Here is a 16,773-nt window from a genome sequence, read left to right as displayed (position 1 = left end):
CAACTAATGTCACTCTCTGTTCTGTTCTCTCCCACACACCTCCTCACTTGTTGAGGCTGGAAAGCGCAGCACAGATTTTTTTCTCATTTTCCGCTCACACACTCCATTTGTTTTTACATCTTTGTACTTCTCCCCATCTCTGGTCCTTTTTTTGCTCTCTCCAATTATGTTGCCCCCTCCCCTTCTTTCTCTGCTTCCCTCTCTATCTGTGACAGCTGTTGTTGCTTTGCTGTGTTTGCAGCCTACGCCTTATCTGGGCATGAATTCATTTAGCTGCCATTAGATGCCTCCCTGCCCAGAGCTCTTCTAAAGGGGGGGAACCCATTTAAACAGCATAATTCATAACACAGAGAACAGTGGTACAGATGGAGGAGTAATGTGCTTTAATGCTGTCTACTGTGAGTCGACAAATAGCTGGTCGTTAACATCCATATCAGTGCACGAGGGGGGGAAAGTAGATGCTTCAGTATTGTTATCATTTACATATAATGTTTTACAGTAAGCGCTGTGTTTCTGACATCAAAGTGTTCCCCCAGCAAAATGACACATTTCACTGGATTTGTGCTGAAATGTTGGGTCTTATTTTGCACCCACTGCCTACATATGCAAATTTTACTCAACTTTTAAACCTTTTATCCAACTTCCCTGGATTCTCTGGCTCTCATGCATGCTGTCAGCATATTTCTCAAATCACCTATCCAGCTTTGTGCACCATATGTCCTGAAATCTGCATGCCTTTTTCTAGACTCACCCCCATTATTTCTCCACCTTCTCCTCCCTTTTGTTCTTTCTTCCACCATATTAAAAGAGAGACAAGGAAAGTGGGTGAGACTACATACCCCAGTGATCGTGTTAGATGGAGAGGAACTTTTTCATGGCAATCAAGTGTTTAAAAGTTGCATGCAGAATTTCCCAAGGCTCAGTTTTTGGGCATCTTCTGTTTAACATTTGCATGTTCTGAGTGACTTAGATTGGGTATAGCCGCTAAATATTTTACTATATTTATCACCAGCATCTGTAGTTAAACAAAGATGAAACAAATAACACATTTTATGATTAACTGTAGTCAAATCAGTAAAAAAAAATCAAATCAATAGTATTCATTCATGCCTTCACACATTTCATGAGTAAGCTGTTATTTGTATTTCCCTCCTTTATCTTATTCTCTTGTTTTTATCCCCAGTAGGGATAACATTTGATCCCCAAACCCCTTCTGATTTTTAGTGCTGCATCTTGAAAGAGTCTACAGTGCAAAAACAATCAAATCATAAAATGGCTTTTACTTTCAATGCTGCAATCCTATGACAATAGAGATGACACCGTGTAGGGGGTGTTGATCAGGATCTGTTCTACTCCAACTTTCATTAAGCCACCGTGCCAGACTGAAAACTACTGTTATCGAAATAAAGGAGAAATCACAGTTTTTTCATAGCAGACCCATAATACAAATGTTTCAGCAAGTTGCCTCATTGTTGAAAACTCCATACAAAGGTGAGTTATGCAGCTCTTTCTTTCAAGTTGTTGAACTGCAGTTATGCACCAGGGCTGTCTGTGGTGGCGTGCTGCTTTTAGAAACTCTTCCTATGAAGGATGTCTCTGAAAAATTACATGCACGGTTTGTTGGCTTTGCAAGCAATGATGCAGCTGCTGTTTTGGGATGATAGAAAGAAGCAGCAATATACCCCTAACTATAAAGGGAGACTGTGTGGCGAGGGTGGCAGACTTTCATTTTTTTGGAGTCCACATGGAGGAGAACTTGTCCTGGAGCATAAATACCTCTGAGTTACTGAAGAAGGCCCAAAATCGACTGTACTTCCTGAGAATTCTCAGGAAGAGTAATATCACACAAAGACTGATGGTGTCCTTCTACAGAGCTACCATTGAGAGTGTACTAACTTATGGCATAGGCATTTGTTACGGCAGCTCAGAGGAAAGCACTCCAAGGGGTTTTTAACACCGACCAAAAGATCAATGGCTGCCCTCTCCCAATGCTGAAGGATTTACATGAAAGCCGTTGCTTGAAAAAAATTCAGAACATCATTAAAGACACTTCTCACCCCGGCCATTCCCTGTTGAAACTGCTGCCCTCAGGCAGACGGTATAGGATTGTATAGGACAATCAAATGTTTCCTCATTTTTCCGAACTCGTAATATAGGGACGTGTTGGGTGGCCGAAAGCGTAATATACTGATGATTTGTCACCTAGCATAAAATGTTATGCTTTGGTAGCAGTGTTGGTCAAGTTACTTGAAAAAAGTAATCAGTAACTAATTACTGATTACTTCCACAAAAAAGTAATCCCGTTACTTTACTGATTACTTATTTTCAAAAGTAATTAATTACTTAGTTACTTAGTTACTTTTTAAAAACACGATTTACAACCTGAATAGGTGATAAAGCGATAGATCTTTCAGCCCAATTCTACTTTTTCTGCATAATCCATCATACAAAATGTAATCAAATGGAAAAGTCTCTTTTTTTTAACTTGTTTTATCAGTTTTAATCTTTTAACTTCATGCATCAAGCAAAAATGTAATTATATGCAACATTCTCTGACGTGAATAAATTAGTTTAACATTTAAACCTATTTTCTGCACATTCCAGCACATAAAAGATTATTTTTTTTTGTGTGTTTACACTCAGTCTTTCAAATAGATGCAAGTAAAACACAGCAGAACATAAATAAAGTCAAAGACTCAGCGGTCCTGTTGCTCTATTTTCACCTGTAAAGCAGGACTGCGATAGGCGGAGGTTTACCCTGGTGCAGGTGTGCCACAGCGGTCAGTTGAAGAATCCGCGAGTTTCTCTGTGAATTTCCCATTAAGTCGTTGCGCTCTCGGTGCTTGCTCGGAAGTTTAGCAGTTTTTTTCGCTGTAAAAAGAAGTTTTCTTCCCACGCACAATGAACGCTAATGTTTTTGTCACTTTTTATGGAATCAAACTCAAAGTAAGGTCAGTACTTCCACGCTTTAAACGCTGCACGCTCATACTCTCTCCCACAATCGATATGTGATCCATTGTTGATCTGCACACAGCTGTTGCCACGAATGTCGCACTCGCTTACGTCACTGTCGTGAGACATTCTCGCAAAAAAATCACGGTTTTAGTAACGCAGTAACGCAGCGTTCCTACGGGAAAGTAACTGTAATCTAATTACCGTTTTTGCAATAGTAATCCCTTACTTTGCTCATTACTTGAAAAAAGTAATCAGATTACAGTAACGCGTTACGAGTACTGCCCATCTCTGTTTGGTAGTGAGAACGTGGTGTGAAGTTAAACGGCACAGCAGGCCGAATAAGTGGAATGGGGATTTAATTCTGATGCATTAAACCATTTGTATTGTTGCTTTTCATTGCATCACCTGTGTCTGAAGAGAAAAACATGAAACCTAGAATACTGCATCTTATAACTTTTTTAAGTATATCATTAATATATTAAATATTCTTGGAAATGCTGCGTTTAAGTTCTGAACTTTACTTGAAGTTCATGTTTAATCCATTAACGTTACACTGACAGCAGTAATGACTACTCTAACAGGCATCAGGTTTTAATTTGACAAACTGCTTAGTGTCTTGGTCGCTAAATGTTCATCCATGAGAACGTCTCTCCTTTCACATGGCGCTCTTCCACCCAGCTGCCAGAGACATAAAACCCCTTTGTCATATAAAATAACAGTTAAATGGACATACAACTTTCTATGTCATTCCCAACCCAAATCATGTTGTTCAAGAGCACTGTAGAAATAAACTTGACTTACCTCACCTTTTTCCTTGATCTTCAGTATCACTGGTGAAACCATTAATAGTATGGTCACTTCCCATTTAAACCGAGTCATCTGATAACTTTGTCATCTCTGCTCAGCTCCTTTAATGTGTCTTCATATCATCTCAGGTCGACTCATACATATTAATTGGAAATCAAATTGAAGAAGCTCCTCTGATCCCCCTGTCACTTTTGCAGAGGTATTAATGGAAGCCATTAACCTGTTAACGACCAGCACGCTGTATTCATCATTTGCATTTTTTTTCCTAAATTGTGTTTGAGAGTTGGTGCATTGCCATTTTTTTAAATGAAAAGGGAGGCTTTTCATTTGCAAAAATGCTGATATTGTTATTTGTAATTTATTGTGAGTTACAAGTATAATCTGAGAATGCATCTGTATGTGGGTGTGGGATGTGTGTCTTGACAAAACCCTACACTTTTCTTTCTAGCAGGGAGGAAAAAAACGAAGCTGTTCTCCTCGGAGATTTGGCCCTAGTTGCTGTTGTCATCACTTCAAACTGCCGGGTCATTACTGCACCACAAGCAGCTTGCCTTAATGTCTTTTGACTTAACGCTAATGACTGGCTCCGCATCTGTCCCTGCGGGTAGGAGGGGAGACGGGAATGCTATGAAAAGTCATGCTAACTCTTATTTGCGACAATTAAGGCAGTAATTCACATTTCATCAGTTTTCTTAAAGTGCTTCCATGATGATAGTTTGGTTTTCATAATGAAAAAAAATTATGCCCCATTAGAGGGGAAGAGAGAAGACCTGAGGAGAAGAAAGTGAAGGAAACAAAAGGGACAAGGAATTAAAGGAACAAGGAAGTAGGGGAATGGAAGTGGGAATTTCAGCTGTAGAACTTTAACAGACCAACCAGATGAGAGGAGAGGTGAAGAGCAGAAAGGCGATGAGAGGGGAGAAAAGGAAAAGACAGGATTTTTTCAATCGTCTCCCTTCCTTACGTTCCTTTGTTCTCTCCTCCTCCTTTTTCCCCACTGTCACTCCTTTTCTCTTCTACTCCTTTTCCCCCACTCTATGTATGGTGTTGGATTATCCATGCATATTTAACATAGCTGCATCTTCAAAGCTATGAACTTATTCATTAGCATTTATAGTGCTAATGAAAGCGTGCAGAGTGCTAGTACCCTTGCTGTTTCCCTGCACTTATTCTCAGCTCTCTTCATCCAACCATACACCACCCTCTGCATATTGCCACCCTCCCACAGCACCTTTCTAAGACCCCTCTGTCTCCCTGTGTCTCTCTTTTTCATTGTTTTCAACACAAAATTCTATTACAGAAGGGACAGACTTAAAAAGTTTAAACAGGAAGATGTGGGAGAGGTAGAAAAATCCCACAGGGTTTTTCTTCCTTCATCACCCACTACCACTACTTCCACTCAGCATTGCTCTATTCATATTTCACCCTTCTCTTTCTCTCCTCTTTCCTTTTGGTGCTTGTCTGGCCTGATGTGGAGGGAGGAGGAGATGCAAGGAGTTCCCAAGGGTCAGGAATGTGTGTTCTTTCACATGTCCTCATTCTCACAGTCTCTTTTCTAATTCTTTCTTTCTCTTTTATCCTCTTGCTACACTTTCACAAAAAAGACAGCAAGTGAAAAGTCACTTGGCTAATTGGACAAAAAAAGAAAAAACAGTGGCCCTATCCATGTAAATCGCGCATGCACAACATTCTCAAATAAGCAATTTATCAATATTTTTGTCCCAAAACATATTTGCAACAAATTTGTATATTACAGCTGATCATCCGTATAAAGAAATGAACGCCTGGTTGTCTCAAATGTAAACACGAGTCTTTAAAATGATTACTACTGCTACTAATTATTATTTGTATTATTATTTACAGTTTCCCCAAACACAATATGGCACAAAATCATATGACACAAAATGATCAGAATCACAATTAGATAAAAAAAAAAAAACTACATTTAAAGAAAACAAAATATAAATGAAAATTGTTCCTTAAATGTATTCCTTATGTCTTAGATTATGTCATCTTTCTCTAAAAATGACTTATTGTTGGATGGATATCACTTACAGTTTAATTTCTTAGCATCAGCACAGCTGTTGGAGAATCTGGGTTCTTTTTTTCATTGCAGTGAGTTTCTCGTCTCATCTGACAGATCACATGCACACGTTTTTTCTTTTTTTTTTTCTTTTTCTTGTAGTCTGTTTGTTTCTTTTGTATCAGTTTTGATTGTTGTTTTACTAGAGTTAGATTTTTTTATTACTCCACCAGAAACACTTTACAAAGCTGCACCCCTTTCCTGGCTTCCTCTTTGGAAACAATTGCATTTCTCCTGGTTTCTTGTCTCAGAGGTTCAAGCTTCTCTTTTGGAACACTGGCACTACTTTTTCCATGCACCATGAAGCAAACATGTTTCCTTATATAGAAAAATAAAGGCATGTCATCATGCAGATTGTATACAGATTGCACAAGCCTTCTGGCTCAGAATATTCTAATTTACAGTGGCAAGAGCAAAATAGGCCGGTGTTGCATAAATCTGATGGTAATTTTATGTTTATACTTGTTTTTCTGTATAGGGTAAAACATTTCCACACACATATTAATAAATGAGAGCAATATTCTCCTAATCCATTCCCTCCCACTCACTGAATGAAGTGAAAAGTGGGCGCCTTTTTCTCAGGGCCAAAACCAGCTCCTGGCTTTGTCTTTTCTCAGCCTCTGGTCTCAGTCTTGGTCTGTCTCCTCAGTGTGTTCCTTGCATAGGCCTTACCTGAATAAAGAAGCTTTAAAGACCAAGGCTATTGACTCAAAATGGGGGTGCATCTCTACACCGCCTCCAGCTACAGATCCATCACTCTCCCACACAAATCCACAGCAGCCCATGTAGGTCTCTGATTGACAGAGAGCAAGAGAAAGACCGAGAGTATACAGAAGCAATAAGGCCGGAACTGGAGAGAGTGATGAAGCCGCGGAGAGGAGGGAGAGAGAGGCAGACGCTGGAGATAGTGGGTGTTTTGGTGAAAAGACGGAGCCTGGAATGAGAGAGTTAATCTGCAGAGGAACAGATTGGCTTCCCGGGCCTCCTTCCTTGTCCTTCAAAGCAAAGCACAAATTCTGCAGTCTGATATACACACATACACACGTGCGCGTGCATACACACAAATACACACTCACAAACCACGCACAAAAGGAAAGAACTCCACATGGTGAACACTCAAGCATGCAGCTCATGCTGTGAATGTGTGGATGCAAAATTTACAGAGATGCAAATAGTAAGAGAAAATGATCGAATTCCACTCTTATGGATAGGTACGGATGTGGAGCTGCATACTGCCATTCAGTGGTCCATTTCTGGCCCTCAGACACTTGGGGTTGACCAGAGAATAGGGTTGGCAACTTGAAAGATATGGGTCAATAAAACACAAGGGACATTTTAGCTGAAAAGGAAATTGATTTCTCAGCAGCCAGAATGTGCTGTGACCTTCACAAACCTTTTTCTCATGACTTTATGAGGACTGAGCTTCATTTTGTCCTTGTTTGTTTCAAACAGGTCTGACTGCTGCAGCCGTGGCTCCATCAGCATTTCAGAGTACATTACATCAATATTCTAGACTCATAACCTTATTGAGGAGCTAAAATTGTTTCGACTGAAGTTAAAAACATGGCATTTGTATGCGTAGCCAGATAATCATGGACTTGATTTACTTACAGTAACCAACTAGTAAGAAACCCATGATCATTAATAATTCAAAAGATTTCAGTTAGAATTTTTATGTGGAAAATATATTCATGATTTGAAATGAATGTTATGTTTCAACAGCTTAACGCAGGACACAGGAGGCAGGTTGCACGATATCCAAATGATAGAACAAAAATATAGGAACAGATCTAAGCAAACTGAGAACACTGGAAGCATGATGCAAGCAAGAAAGGTGAACTGAAAAGACACAAGTGGAAACAATGTGAATTAACAATGGAAGCATGGTCAAGAACAGGTGAAAATAGTCAGGCACACACATAGGCTGGACAGTAAGCAGAGTTTTTATGTTACTCATAGTTTACTGTGTGACATCAGGAAATATGCTCTATAATAATCACTGTAAAGCTTTGTAATTTGTGCCGTGCTCGTGGGCTAAGCTCACATGCTGTCTTACAGTGACACCCTTCTTGTTGTGCATTCACCCTTGGCCTGGGGGATGCCCGATACTATGCCAGCTGTGTACCGTTGGTCACAGTGTTTGTTGCGATGGTGTTAGTTTTAATTAAAATATGACGTTTGGAAAATAAAGATTTGAACATGGCTCCTAAAAGCTTCTTTTTTTCAGCCTTATAGTCAACAAATACTCTAAATTATTATAATTGCTATATTTTATACTATGTTTACATCATATCCAGTGCTGTCACCTTAGTTGGCACTCAAAAAGTCATGTTGCAGTGTTTGTTTTGTTTTTTTGTTTGCAAGACATTAATCAGTTTTGGAAACTTTTAATTTACAGTAGAATATTTAAAAAAGAAAGCATTTTTCATTCTGTTGTGGAATATAAGCATTTACACCATGTAACTGCATTACACCATGTTAAAAATTTGTTATGTTACCTTATAGCATGACCTTCACAGAAAACGGACCATATTGCATATCTGTAATATTTATGCAAAGACTAAGACCCTACATAGTTAATCATGATGTGTTTAACTATGTAGAGCATCCATAGTCACATCAAGCACACTCTACATATCTCATACACCCAAATTAAATGCAGATTAGCTTAGAGGAGCAATGTCTTGTGATCTCAAAGATGAAGTTGAATATTGTGTGAGCAAGCAATTGGCAACAGTGGAAAGGAAAAACTCATTTTTAACAGGAAGAATCCTCCAGCAGAACCAGGCTCAGAGAAAGGCAGTTGTTCGCCATGACTGGCTGGGGAAGGTCAAGAAAAGGTAAATATACTCGCTAAGCGTACCTACAACCTTCATTATTAACGCTGTTTTACCCAGATCTTTCAATCTAACGTTTAATCTTTGAAAGGGACGACAAATAGCTTGCCTGAGTTTATAATAAAGGAAATGAGCTACAGTACAGGTTATTCTTAGCTGTGGCAGTCACAAGAAAGAGGACATCCCAGTCCACTTGTATTTGTAAATGCACTAGGTGCGTCAATGTGTGTGACCTGGTTTGCTGACCCAGTAACTGTGGGCACATTCACCTGTATTACTCACACTTCTCTGATTTCCACGTCTCGCGCTGCCCAACACCAGGCGGCTATCTATCGGGCTCACTACTGAATCATAACTCTGCATCCAAGCTGCAGGACACCTGGGAGCAAATGCTCTTTGACTATTGCTGTCAACAGTTCTGCAATGTGATCAAAGCAGAGCGATGCGCACTGCCAGAGAGTGGTTTCAGTGTTTAACAGGCAACAAGCAAATGTGATTTCTTTTTCCATGTGATTTCACTAAGAGTCAGGTTGTGGAGAATGTTGCTTCATAAAGTTTTCAGCTGAGAATAGGAGTGCTAAAGGTATGCGCCAGAGTTCAGACTTCATGAAATTCCTTTAGTTCTTCAGTTTTATTTACTGTGTTAAATCTCCTTTAGTCTCATCCACAACATCAGATCTGCCCTTTCCACCTTTGCTCCTCTTTCCAGTTTCCTCTGCGATAATAATGTCAGTCAGACTGCATCAGGTTGCCTTGGAGATCATTAGAGCTGCTGATTTAACATCTCGCAGCAACTTATGCAGAGGTACCATTAAAGGTTACGTTACTAACCTACACACACTAACAAATGTTCACACTGATTAGACTGGCACTGATTTCCCTGGACAAATATGCAATGCATGATTACTTTCACAGGAAGGCGATGCCATCTCTGTTGCCTGCAATGTATACTGAAACACGTGAGTCATGATATTAAACTTCGTGTCTGTATCCATGTGCGTATGAGACAGAGAGAAAGAAGGGAGCAGAGTGCTTATTCAAATGAACCTCAAAGGTTTCAAGGGGATTTCATGATTAGAAAATTAATTTAACTGCATTCAAATTCTACCCATTTTTTAAAGATTTTTGAGGGCCTTGGTGAATGCAACTACTTAACATTCAGACCACTGATTCGGCAGCATGTAATAATAACGGTCAACTGTCAAAAAAAATAATTTAACATTTTCAAGACTGTATTCTCCCACCGGCTAAGTGACCACTAAAATTAACACATGCACTCATTTTAGCCTGAAATGGCTATCCTATTAAAGGAGTTCACTATGAAACACAAGCTACTAAGCTTAAGATTGACTCAAGGCCCGTTAAGCATTCATTCTTCTTTAACTGTGCCTTTGAGTGTGTCCAATCTCATTTGAGCTGACCCTGGTAGCTGCTCAGAACATTAATTTGTTTTGATGGATCCTAAATGCTTATTAGCAAAGGCAGAATATTCACACAGAGACAGCAGCCTTGATATTCTAAATTATTAGGTAGTGAGGTAGTTACGTAACATATCCATTTGCGCTGTACAAATTTACTGCTGTTCGTAGACATTCACCTGAAACATATCTGCCGTCATTAAAATAATGTGCAGTAAACAGCTCTGTTTATTGATTTTTTTACTAATTAGTGTACCAGCAGATGGTGGAGTAAAAGGTATTAGTTTCTTCAGGTAGTGTGCAGTTAAGCAGTGTCTTTGTGTAAAGTTCCTAACTAGTTTGTGATATACATGTTTGGAGATTAAATGAGCCGTCTTTCTTTCTTGTCAGTATAACATACTGACAACATACTGCACATACAATGTGTAAACCCGACATTCATGTTCTTGATATTGTGCCAAATCTACTCAGGCTTAATCCCAACTGGAGACATTATAAGAGGGAATCATGGAATCAAACATAGAGCTGTTGTTCTGTGTCTCCAAACAAAAAGCCAGTCAACAACTGAACCAGGAAACATATACAGTCATGTGGAATATAAAGTATGTGTTTTGGCAGTGAGGTTAATGTACGCCTCATGAGGAATGATAAATAGCTGGTTTAGACTAGTGCGACTGATATACCAGCACGGCAGATATATTAGCCAATATTAGCTGTTTGCTGATATATTGATATCTGCATTTAGAATGACAGGAGAAACACCCATTAACCATGTTATGAGTGTCAGTGCTATTTAGTTTGTCTCCCAGACAGCACTCTGTTGTGTTGGCAACACACAGTCAGCTGATACAGGCATAGCATAAACCAGTAATCCACAACTTGTTAAGTAAAATAAATTACTATTTAAAATGTATTGTCATTTGATCTCATCAAGTACTCATAAATAACTAATAATAGATATTTAAAAAATCTGTTTATGCATCAAATGTCTAAAAGAAAAAAAGATACCGGCCGATGTGTCAGGGTTTAAAATTTAAAATCCAAAATCTGTTGGGTCTCCAGTTAAATTAATGAAAAAATCTGTGTTTGTTATTTCGCTTCATTTCCTTGTTTTGTACACACAGCACTCATCATCCATATTTCTTTATATAGAGTTTCTTCTGCAAAAGAAGAAAGCTGTAAAAAAAACAACAGATTTTTGGCTTTGATGGTTTTTCAACTCTAGAACATAGTTTGTCGAGAACCTTTTTAGTGGCCACTCAACACACTTGCTGCATATTAAATATCATATCTTAAGAGAAAACATTCTGGTTCTCACTCATTTCTAAGCTCTGTCTCTGTCCTTGGCAGGTTTTTAACTGACGTAAATGCAAGTCCAAACATTAGCACTGTGGCAGGACATTGAGACTCACAAGCATCAATGAACTCAAGCAACAAAAACTATTAAATCATATGGAAAATGATTCGTTCAACTTATTGCTGCTAAAACTGGTTCTATAAGCTACTGAATCATGGGGTGCACTCAGTTTTTCACACACAGCTTCTGCATTTTTGTTTCGTTTTTGTTAAATAAATTATGACACTGTTTAATGTGTCACGTGTGAGTGTGAATTTACCTCATTTTAGAACCAGGTAAATACCGGTTGATTTTTTTATATTGTCCTGATCTTCTTTTGAAACATGTCTGTAAGCTCCTCTAGTTGGGAGTGGGAAGTGAATGTATTTATTTATTGTTTTTCTTATTCATAATTTGAGTTAGCACAGTTCTTGTTCAGTACTCTGTTGAATGAGCTGTACAAAAAAACCCCATTAAAAACAAACAGAAGAAGCATCTCGGATGAGAGGTGAAACGTTTTCGAGCAACTTAAAAAAGTCCAGACCTGGATGACTGAGAACCTTCACAGACAAACAGAAGTAATGCCTGCAATTCTTTGTAAGTCTTACTCGGAGACAAAGTGACCAACCTTTCAAGATTCTGCTAATCCTCCTTGGTAAATAACTAGCCATAGAAGTTATCAAGATGGTTGCTCATTGTCATGAACTTTGCCACCACTCACAAAACCCAAAACTGATGTGATTCCAACACCCTGTTGCCAGAAACCACAAGACAGTCCCATAATTCCCGTTATCCACCATTGCCCTATAATATTAATAACTTGATATTGGCATCTTATGCAACAATCCAACATTAGTCATGCTTTAATATCTTATTTAAGTTTCTTCACATGTAAACAAACTTGTATTTAGGTGATTCTGCAGTGTTCTTTATTTACTACACATTACTCTCTTTAATCTACTTTCTGGGTTGTGTGATGTAAGTGATCAAGCTGTAAATGGATGTAGTAGAGATAACATGGACACACCATTTTTATGCTGAATTACTTCTGTGACCGTGATAACAATCCATAACTATTCTTTTTCCTCAAAGCTCACACTGAGCTCCTGTAAATCAAGAAGAGAACGCAGAGAGTGAAAATGATTTCTTAGCTAATCATAATGCAAAAAATCTGAATTTAAAATCTGTCTGATTAATCATCTGATACTCCTTCGAGCATTGTTCGGCAGCCCCAACCATGAATTTCCTCGTCGTCATCCTTCCTCCCGTCTGTACAGCTAGACAATGGTTACAAAAGCGCCTGGAGTCTGGTCTTATTGTAGAGCTCTATGTCCTCTATGAGTTCGTAGGTATTCACAATATTTCCATTTCCCCAGAGGGGATTAATCATGATGCGGGCTATTATAATTTGTTCCTCGAAATTTGTCATGTCTGTGTGTGGCGATGCTCGATGTTCTGGAACCGCACAAGTATCGACTCCATCAATCAGTATTACCACGGTAACGTTGTGAGAGCTCCACTTCCCCTGCGGCCAGTGGAGGGGAAAGGCAATTATGCAGGTACCATATGAGAGCGAGGGAGCTAGAGACAAAGTTAGTGAGAGAGAGCAAGAGAGCACCTGAATAGCAATAAACAGCAAAACAGGAGTGCATGTTTATTTCCCACACCACTTAATGTTTTTTCTCTTTGCACTGTATGCCTGATTGATAATTGGCATTATCTGATTGACTGTGTTCTTTTTGCATAAACAGCCTCTCTGGGTATACGAGGCTGAATGTTTCCAGTATTAAGCGTGGCCATCTGCAGTTCCTTTCCATAGTTTGGTAACTGAAAACTGCACTGGGGAAGGTATTAAAGCAGCACACTACTTTCTCCGTGGTGCAGCTCACTGACCACAATACACCTTGTTCCTGTGTGTTTATGTTGTCTTAGTGCAACCATTAGGTATCAGTGTGATACCTAATGCTTTTATTTTATTTCCTTAATTGCTGTTTAATGATGTCAGCTGTTATGAGAATGTATCTTAGAAACGTTAATATCATGAAAATGAATGAAAAGGTGTGTCTTTAAATATGACAGGTAACCTTGATCTTAGGTAAAATGTGTAAGTTCTGAGAAAATGTGCCCCAATATATGGAGTGTGAACATTTTCACCAATCTTCTCCTGTTAGAAAAGGCACGCTTCGTCTTTGGCATCCCTGGTAAATAAATTACCAGGGCAAGTAATTAAGCTACATGTCAATAACTCATGCCAATTAAAGTACAGAGCAGAAATCAGGTATGCATTGAGTCCAGGACAGTTTTCTTCCTATTGATTCTGTACTAATGCCAGGCAGTCGTCCAAGGCTGGTGTAGTTCCACAGTGTCTGTCAGTCAACAAGTGCCAAGCAAAAACCATTGGAATGCATTACTGTGTTCTGCGTGTGACGTGAGGTCCAATCAGTGTTTCACAACTGTTAGAATTCATTGGGAGAGACAATTTTCACATTAGCACTTTGTGAATTCTGTTCTACTGTGATTTTTTTTTTAAAGGAAACAATCACACGCTTTATTTGTTTGCCTATTACGGATCTGTTTAATGTTTTCAAAGGCAAATAGGATGAAACATCTTGTGGGATTCATAAATGTCTTATAATAATCTAGATGTGCCTAAATTCATCTTCCTGTCTTTGCATACAGATGAGACCAGACGACTGGATTAACTGTTAAATCTTTATTTTGTTTATTTACAAAAAGAAAATATTCTACAGTTTTTGCCTCATGGAAATGTAAAATATGTTATGTTACTTATAAAATCCCACAATGTTTAAAAAATACTGTTTTTCAACATTAATTGTTAGACCATGTCAGGGACCAAGCAGTAAAGCATAAAGGACACAGGTGGTTTTAATTCAAAAAATGGGTTTTATTGACCCAAAAATATGAAAATATATTTAACAAAGCCAAAACTTAAACAGGCAGACCAATAAAAGAGGTCAACTCAATAGACTAAACTCAAGATAATAATTAACAGAACCTCAAACAACCATATGACAAACTGACCTGCTGAAATGACACACACGGGGGAAAACAAGATGGCTGCCATATAACCAACTAATACAAAACATTTAAACAAACATGAAACACCCCCCAGGCAATGAAGCATGTGGTGCAATCCAATTAGGCTGTCAGTAGTACTTCAGGTCTCCCAGCCCTTTGCCACACAGGAGGAGACACCAACCCCCAGGTAACTCAAACAAAGAAAGATGTATTAATATAACATAAAACAGAACTTTGACCTTGCAAGGTTAATATGTGTGCACGCCATATAAACATTGGAAGGTGTGATGGAAAAATGAATACATTTAATAAAGAAACAATATTGAACAATAAGTAGAATATTTTAAAGTAGTGACTGTAAATTAAACTAAAGTGAACAGCGGGTGGTGAGGTGTGGAGCTTACCATGTGTGGCATGCCATCACAGACCAATAAAAATGAAGAAACTGAAAACCCCACGTGTCTCATCATTTGTCAGCAAGACAAATGCTGTGATACAGAAACGCAGCACAACTGTTTTTATATATTAGATATTTTTTCTTTTGATTAAGAAAAGTTTTGTTTAGTTCAAATAACAATAGCAACACAAAGTGCTTAAGAATGATTGAAGAAACATCAAAAATGTGGGCATGAATCAAGAATCAAATGAGGATGATGTCATTTGTTTATAAATAATAAGATAAAGTAATAAATAGGTTTGATATCAACAAAGTCCCATGCAGCACAATCGTCCCAGGCTTTCTTTGTATTTTGCATCCAAGAGCTTGCTTTCTTTCTTTCTTTCTTTCTTTCTTTCTTTCTTTCTTTCTTTCTTTCTTTCTTTCTTTCTTTCTTTCTTTCTTTCTTTCTTTCTTTCTTTAAGCCACTTAGAACTGACCTATGAATCATTCAAACATAAAATTGGTACCTAACCCAACAGACAACTTAGCAAAGAAGTAATTTTAAATGATATTTTAGACACTTGGTTACTAGCAGCCTGTTGCCAAAATCCATCATTTATTCCTTCTTTAGTGGAATCTACAAATTCTTTTTTGAAGATCACAGAGTTTGACAGGAATAAAACAGTATTTATACAAACACACACACAAACTAACTACAGCAAATGAACAGCATCTGAAAGTCATGCCCTTAAGAAATGAAAAAAAAAAAAATCCAGCAAAGACCTGACATATGACTTGAGAGATGCATGTGGCCCTTAAGGTGATCCACATACTCCTCCCTGAAGCCAAGGAGGGCCTCAGTGGAAGGGTGACTGTCAAGAAGCCATTGTTAAGGAAGAAAAACAGGGAGAAAAGGATGAGGTATGCCACATTACACAAGAACTGGACTGAAAGTCAGCTGCAACAGGTCTTATGGAGTGATGAGTCCAATTTTGAAATTTTTGCTTCAAATTGTCAAAGTGTAGAGAGGATGTCAGGAGAGAGGTGACTATAGCTGCTGCATTGCAGCCAGTGGTCTTGTGGATCCTGTCAAAACTGATGAACTTATGAACTTTATTATTAATCCATCACACAACATCATCTGGAAACCTCTTGATTTCACCATGACAATGATCCCAAACACACTGCCAGTGCAGAAAATTCAAACATAATATCACCAGAACTCAAAATTATTAAAGCAGTGTGAGATCATCTTGACAAAATCCAGAGCAAAGGGCAGCCGACATCCAAAGAAGAGCTTTGAATTACCTTCAAGAAGCCTGGAGAACTATTCCGGAAGTCTACTTAAACAAATGACAAGCTTGCATTAGAAAGTTCAGGCTGTGTTGAAGAATAACGGTGGTGTTAGAATTGTAAAGACTCCGTTTTTGCCTTTTTGTACTGCATTACCATTTATGGTTGCATATTTTAGTAAATCACTGCAGTCATTTCTCCATTTTCCTAATGCAATATAAAGAAATGAGAGGTAACTCAAGATTTTTGCACATAATAGCATAATAGGTTTTGAGATTTCATTTAAAGTTATTTATTGTATCTAGTGTAATAATCTCATTTGGATAGCTGTTAGAGATGCCAATAATACAGAGTCAGTATCTCTAAATGTCTTCGTTCTACTCTTTATTTAATATTTTAAAAAAAAACAAAGTTAGAGGATCTCAGGAATCTAGGCTGAGCAGACTAACCAATGTGCTAATAACTGCTAACACTAATCTGAAGGTAGGTAGCATGCAATGCTTTACCTTGGGTCTGCTGATGAGAACTGCCTTTGGAGAGCGGTGAAAACTTTAATCATCGTGAAAATGTGAAAAAGCTTTGGCCAAAAAAAGTCACCCAAAATAGAAAGAAAGTTTTTTCAAGCA

The sequence above is a fragment of the Astatotilapia calliptera genome, chromosome 2 (genome assembly GCF_964374335.1).
Source record: "Astatotilapia calliptera chromosome 2, fAstCal68.1, whole genome shotgun sequence".
NCBI lineage: Eukaryota > Metazoa > Chordata > Actinopteri > Cichliformes > Cichlidae > Astatotilapia > Astatotilapia calliptera.
The sequence above is the reverse complement of the archived record's forward strand: the minus strand, read 5'-3'. Positions refer to the sequence as shown.